The sequence below is a fragment of the Colobus angolensis genome, unplaced genomic scaffold (genome assembly GCF_000951035.1).
Source record: "Colobus angolensis palliatus isolate OR3802 unplaced genomic scaffold, Cang.pa_1.0 Scaffold277, whole genome shotgun sequence".
Lineage (NCBI taxonomy): Eukaryota > Metazoa > Chordata > Mammalia > Primates > Cercopithecidae > Colobus > Colobus angolensis.
This window is the reverse complement of record NW_012116010.1, coordinates 353,213-359,212: the sequence shown is the minus strand read 5'-3', so window position 1 is coordinate 359,212 and position 6,000 is coordinate 353,213. Positions and strand designations below refer to the sequence as shown.

General features: G+C 41.6%; 1 pseudogene across 1 annotated transcript in view; it reads left to right on the top strand.

Moving 5' to 3' along the window:
• Window positions 1–300: 300 nt before the first annotated feature.
• LOC105516172 overlaps window positions 301–6,000 on the top strand; it is a 66,994-nt pseudogene continuing 61,294 nt past the window's right edge. The window contains exon 1 of the transcript XR_001002441.1: window positions 301–390. The product of XR_001002441.1 is annotated as a 60S ribosomal protein L18 pseudogene (transcript). The remainder of the gene's footprint in view (window positions 391–6,000) is intronic.

Here is a 6,000-nt window from a genome sequence, read left to right as displayed (position 1 = left end):
AGTTATCCTCTACTCAGTTCTGCATCTATGTGCTTCTGTGGTTGTTTGTGCTGAGCCCAGACTAATAGGATTTTCATGAGCTAATTGGTCAGATTCTGGGCAATGGTAGAGATTCTGGACAGAACCTGATAGAACTTTTCAGGGAGACTCAATGATACAGTGCAAGAGCAGAGCTGTTTTATCATTTAAGTGTCAAAAAGAGGCCCACAATTGGAGCCCTCAGGGGTTTTTCACTAGCAAAGACATGGGACCCTAAAGACTTGAAGATTTAGAGCAACAAGAAATAGGGCATTTGGTACGATGATTAGAGTTCTCACGATAGACAGTGATGAAAGTGAAGTATACCGTAGAGGACTCCTCAAAATAACAAGAGGATTACCTTTACTAGAGGTAATTCATGACAATTAATCTTGTGGCGATTCATGGTGTCCAAATTTGGATTTTAAATAATGTAACTCTTAGACACTCTTGGAATTTGTCACCAGAAACTGTTAGGCAAGTCTTGACCTACAGCAAGAGAGAGAGAACTTCTCTCTGCTTTCTCCAAGCTTCTCCACATAAAGATGACTTGTTAATTGAATTGAGTCAAAGTTTGGGACACTGATAAGGTGTCCCAAGGATGTTTGATTATGTCCTGGGTCATTGTGTCACAAAGTCATACACATGGATGTAGTCCTCTTTCCTCCCCCACCCTAATCCATACTATCAGACTGACAAGTTGAACTGGGTTGGCATTCTAAGGCAACTGATGGCCACATTACCCTCTCTTTCTTCTCTTTACTCCATCCCTTTAAAGAGTAAGCTGAGCTAGAAAGCAGTGCCAGTGAATTAAGCCAAGAGATCTTTATATCATTTGTTTCTTCTTATGCATAAGCTGTAAGGAATCCACTGTGTGACCCTCTGCAGTTCACTGGTGATAAAAGCTATATTTAAATGGCTGAGACAGCCATTTCTGTCCACAGGGTTATTAAAGTAACACAAATACATGCTAGTCATTCTTAATTACAAAGGTCACAATTTATTCCAAAATACATAGCTGGAGTATTGGCAATCAGGAAAGTATTTCAAGCCTAATAGCAGTAAAATACTGTTACTCCCAAGCTGCTCGCCTCTCTTCTAAGTAAGGCTTTCTCAAAATCTGTTTGATGAAGTCTCAAGCTATCCATCAGAGATATGTGAGATGCTTGTCAAAACAAAATGAAACTAAACCAGTATCCCACTGCTGGGAATGAAACAGAGACTTCCTTAGTTGCAAAGTTCTGGGTTTTCCACAGTTTATTTTCTATTATTTCTCAGTTTCTCCACGGGTGAACTTGGCTACCCCATTTCAGCATTCCAGCCAATCAGCCTAGCGACTCTGATTCGGTGGTTTAGAAAATCAAGATCATTCCACTTTGGTATGTTATGTAATCCCATTTTGACATGTGTGAAAAGAAGCTGGACCTCAGTAGTCCTTTTTTAGAGCAATGTTTCAGTTAATAGAGATACATCTCAAACAGAAATTTTAATATTTATGTATGCATCCCTCTCTCAAATATTTGATAGAGTTCAAGTGCTTATTTCATAACATCTATTATAAAAATCCTGTTGCCTTTTCTGTCCTTCAGACACCTCTCTCCTCCAACCTTTTACAACTCTTCACAACTAGTTTCTGATTTGTTTCATCCCTCAACATACACAACACTTGGTGGTGGCTGGGGTGGGGAGTAGTAAGCGGAGAATACTTCTTTGGTACTTTACATACTTTCTCAAGAAAATCCAACTATTCCCATCCCTCCTTGGGAAACGGAAAATGCAAATTAGCTCATTCATTTGATGTCTACTCATTGAGCACTGGCTGTGTGCAAGACACTCTTCCAGGCACCAAGGACAGAGCTATGAGCAAAGCAACAAAGAAGAACTTCTACTTTCATGAAACTTATATTCTAAATGGTAAGAAAACAAATATAATTTAAAAACCAAGAATGTTTATCCCTTTACAATGGTAAAATCCTTACCTATGCTTCATTAGTCACTCAGAGAGGCAATATTACATATTAAGTGAGCTTCAGGATACAATCCCTGTGATTTCCTCCCCCTGCAGGCCACCCTTGAGGGACCAGAACCAATTCTAATTGGTATACTATACCAGAGAGGCTGTCTCTCAGATCATGAACATAAGCCTTTTGCCATATCCCAGTTTACCAGAGAGAATATAAATTAGAAAATTTATCCAGCACCAGTTCATACAATCATAACCTGAAACCTTGGTTTTCTATTTGTCATTTCCCTTTGTGTGCCTTCTTTCTCAAAAATTTCACAAGAAGGAGTTCTAAGTTAATCTTACTTTGGAACATTACTGGATCCTTGACCTGCTACCACTTAGTCACTCTGAAATCTCATCATCATTTCTGACAGTTCTTAGTGTATAGTCACAATCTGGCAAAACCTGGAGTAGTTGACTTATACGCTATTTTGCAACTTTTTATTTGATAGGTTTTTGATTTAAGTGTGCCCATGTTTATATGGCCATCTTTTTCAGATATGCTATTCTGAGTTGCTCTTCCGTTTCTTCTTGAAAAGCGCTCTCCTTTCCCAGCAAATTTTTCCATGGTCAGTGATATGGTTTGGCTGTGTCCCCACTCAAATCTCATCTTGAATTCCCACATGTTGTGGGAGGGATCTGGTGGGAGGTAATTGAATCATGGAGCAGGATTTTCCAGTGCAGTTCTCATGAAAGTGAATAAGTCTCACGAGATCTGATGGGTTTATAAGGGGGAGTTTCCCTTCACAAGCTTTTGTTTGTTTGTTTGTTTGTTTTTTTGTTTTGCCTACCGCCATCCATGTAAGATGTTACTTGCTCCTCCTTGCCTTCTGCCATGATTGTGAGGCCTCCCTTGGCATGTGGAACTTTAAGTCCATTAAAATTCCTTCTTCTTCTCAATCTTGGGTATGACTGTATCAGCAGTGTGAAAATGGACTAATACAGTAAATTGGTACCAGTAGAGTGGTGCATTGCTGAAAAGATACCTGAAAATGTGGAAGCAACTTTGGAACTGGGTAACAGGCAGAGGTTGGAACAGTTTGGAGGCTCAGAAGAGGACAGGAAAATGTGGGAAATTTTGAAACTTCCTAGAGTCTTGTTGAATGGCTTTCCCCAAAATGCTGATAGCAATATGGACAATAAAGTCCGGGCTGAGGTGGTCTCGAATGGAAATGAGGAATTCTTCGGGAAATGGAGCAAAAGTGGCTCTTGTTAAGTCTTAGCAAGGAGACTAGCAGCATTTTTGCCCCTGCCCTAGAAATTTGTGGAACTTTGAACTTCAGAGAGATGGCTTAGGGTATCTGACAGAGGAAATTTCTAAGCAGCAAAGCATTCAAGAGGTTACTTGGGTACTCTTAATGGCATTCAGTTTTACAAAGGAAGCAGAGCATAAAAGTTTGGAAAATTTTCAGCCTGATGATGTGAGAGAAAATAAAAATCTCATTTTCTGAGGAGAAATTCAAGCTGGCTGCAAAAATCTGCATAAGTAATGAGAAGCTGAATGTTATCTCCCAAGAAAATGGGGAAAATGTCTTTGGGGCATGTCAGGGTTCTTCATGGCCATCCTTCCCATCACAGGCTCCAGAGTTCAGGAGGGAAAAAAATGGTTTCATGGGCTGGGCCCAGGGTCCCTCTGCTGTATGCGGTCCAGGGTCTTGGTGTCCTGTATCCCAGATGCTCTAGCTGTAACTAAAAGGGGCCAAGTTGCAGCTTTGGCTGTTGCTTCAGAGGGTGCAAGCACCAAGCCTTGACAGCTTCCACGTGGTGTTGAGCTTGCACAGAAGTCAAGATTGAGGTTTAGGAACCTCTGTCTAGATTTCAGAAGATGTATGGAAACGCCTGGATGCCCAGGCCAAAGTTTGCTGTAGGGGCATGGCTCTCATTGAGAAACTCTGCTAGGGCAGTGTAGAAGGGAAATGCGGGGTCAGAGCCCCCACACAGAATCCCTAATGGGGCACCACCTAGTGAAGCTGTGAGAAGAGGGCCACCATCATCCCGACCTCAGAATGATAGATCCACTGACATCTTGCACCGTGTGCCTGGAAAATCTGCAGACAATGCCAACCCAGGAAAGCAGCCAGAAGATGGGCTACACCCTGCAAAACCACAGGAGTTGAGCTGCCCAAGGCCATGGGAACCCACCTTTTGCATCACTGTTACCTGAATGTGAGACATGGAGTAAAAGGAGATCATTTTGGAGCTTTAAGTTTTGACTGCTCCCCTGGATTTTGGAATTGCATGGGGCATGTAGCCCCTTTGTTTTGGCCAATTTCTCCCATTTAAAACAGGTGTATTTACCCAACGCCTGTACCCCCATTGTATACAGGAAGTAACTAACTTGTTTTTGATTTTAGAGGCTCATAGGCAAAAGGGATTTGCCTTGTCTCGGAAGAGACCGGACTGTGGACTTTCGATTTAATGCTAAAATTAGTTAAGAATTTGGGGGACTGTTGGGAAGGTATGATTGGTTTGAAAATATGAGTACATAAGATTTGGGAGGGACCGGGATGGAATGATATGGTTTGGCTGTGTCCCCACCCAAATCTCATCTTGAATTCCCACGTGTTGTGGGAGGGACCTGGTGGGAGGTAATTGAATCATGGGAGCAAGTCTTTCCAGTGCTGTTATCATGGTAGTGAATAAGTCTCATGAGATCTACTGGTTTTATAACGCAGAGTTTTCCTGCACAAGCTCTCTTTTTGCCTACCACCATCCAAGTTAAGATGTGACTTGCTCCTCCTTGCCTTCTGCCATGATTAAGGCCTCCCCAGCCATGTAGAACTGTGAGTCGGTTAAAATCCCCTTTTCTTCCCAGTCTCAGGTATGTCTTTATCGGTAGTGTGAAAATAGACTAACACAGGCAGCTGTATTTGGAAGCTGCTATCCCATAGCCACGTCCTACCACTAGTTACTGACATCTGCCATTTTCAATGCCAAATAGCATTCATTCATTTATTTACTCAAATACTATTTACTGAGAGGCTACTATAAAGTAGGTACTGTTCTAGGTACCAGTGATACAGCACTGCATTTCAGGAAACATGCCTCTGCCACTGGAGCTTATTCTAGTAAGGAGAGACAAAAGATAAACAAATAAACAATGTATCAGATGGTGATACGTGCCATGCAGGTAAAGCAAGTGAAGCTAGTAGAGAGTGACGGAGGGAACATTTGGGACAATACTCACTGTCAAGTGACATTGATCTTTCTTACTCTCTATCCTCAACAGCTAAGCTGTTTGAAGCTACAGAGATGGGGATATGTTCTAAACTGGCTAAAAATACAGGGACGGTGGCACCAGAGACCATTAAGTCTTAACTTCTGTCAGATGACATTTTTCCGCTCTATTTTCTGATATTAATGTAGATATTTCACAGCCTTCTTTCTCGCTTTTACACAAAGGGCACACCAAGTGTTCCCAGTACCCCATGCTTCACTTCCACAATGTTCTATATTGCCCTTGTTGACCTGCCTTTTACATATATTTTGTTTTGGTAACTCTCCAGTTTCTTGCAAAGGTCATTTCCAGCCTTGAGCATTGAAAATACAACACTAAAAGTGTATTCAGTTCGTCTTCAAAATTTGTATCAATCAGAAGTACAACCCCTAGACTTTCGAGCCCCCAGTCACTAATGGATGCATGTCAAGTCTTACTTATTGGACTATAATTGGGTATAATTTTCCTGAATGATTAACTTTCATGGCTGTAACTGTCTCTGTGGTGATAAATATCAGTTGTGTATCTCTAGTCCACTTCTATATCCTAATCTCTAGAGTTTTATACCGATCCTCCTGCTAGATATTGACCTTGCAATTAGGCTCATGCAACTTTAATTTACTGTGTCACACAATAACTGGAAAGTCTTCCTCTCATTGCCCCTGCAACTTGTTGGATTTTCCATGTCTCCTCATTGCAATCAGAAGCCTGCCCCTCATCCTAAGCTTTGTCCTCTCCTGTTTACCCTTCCCAGTTTTCC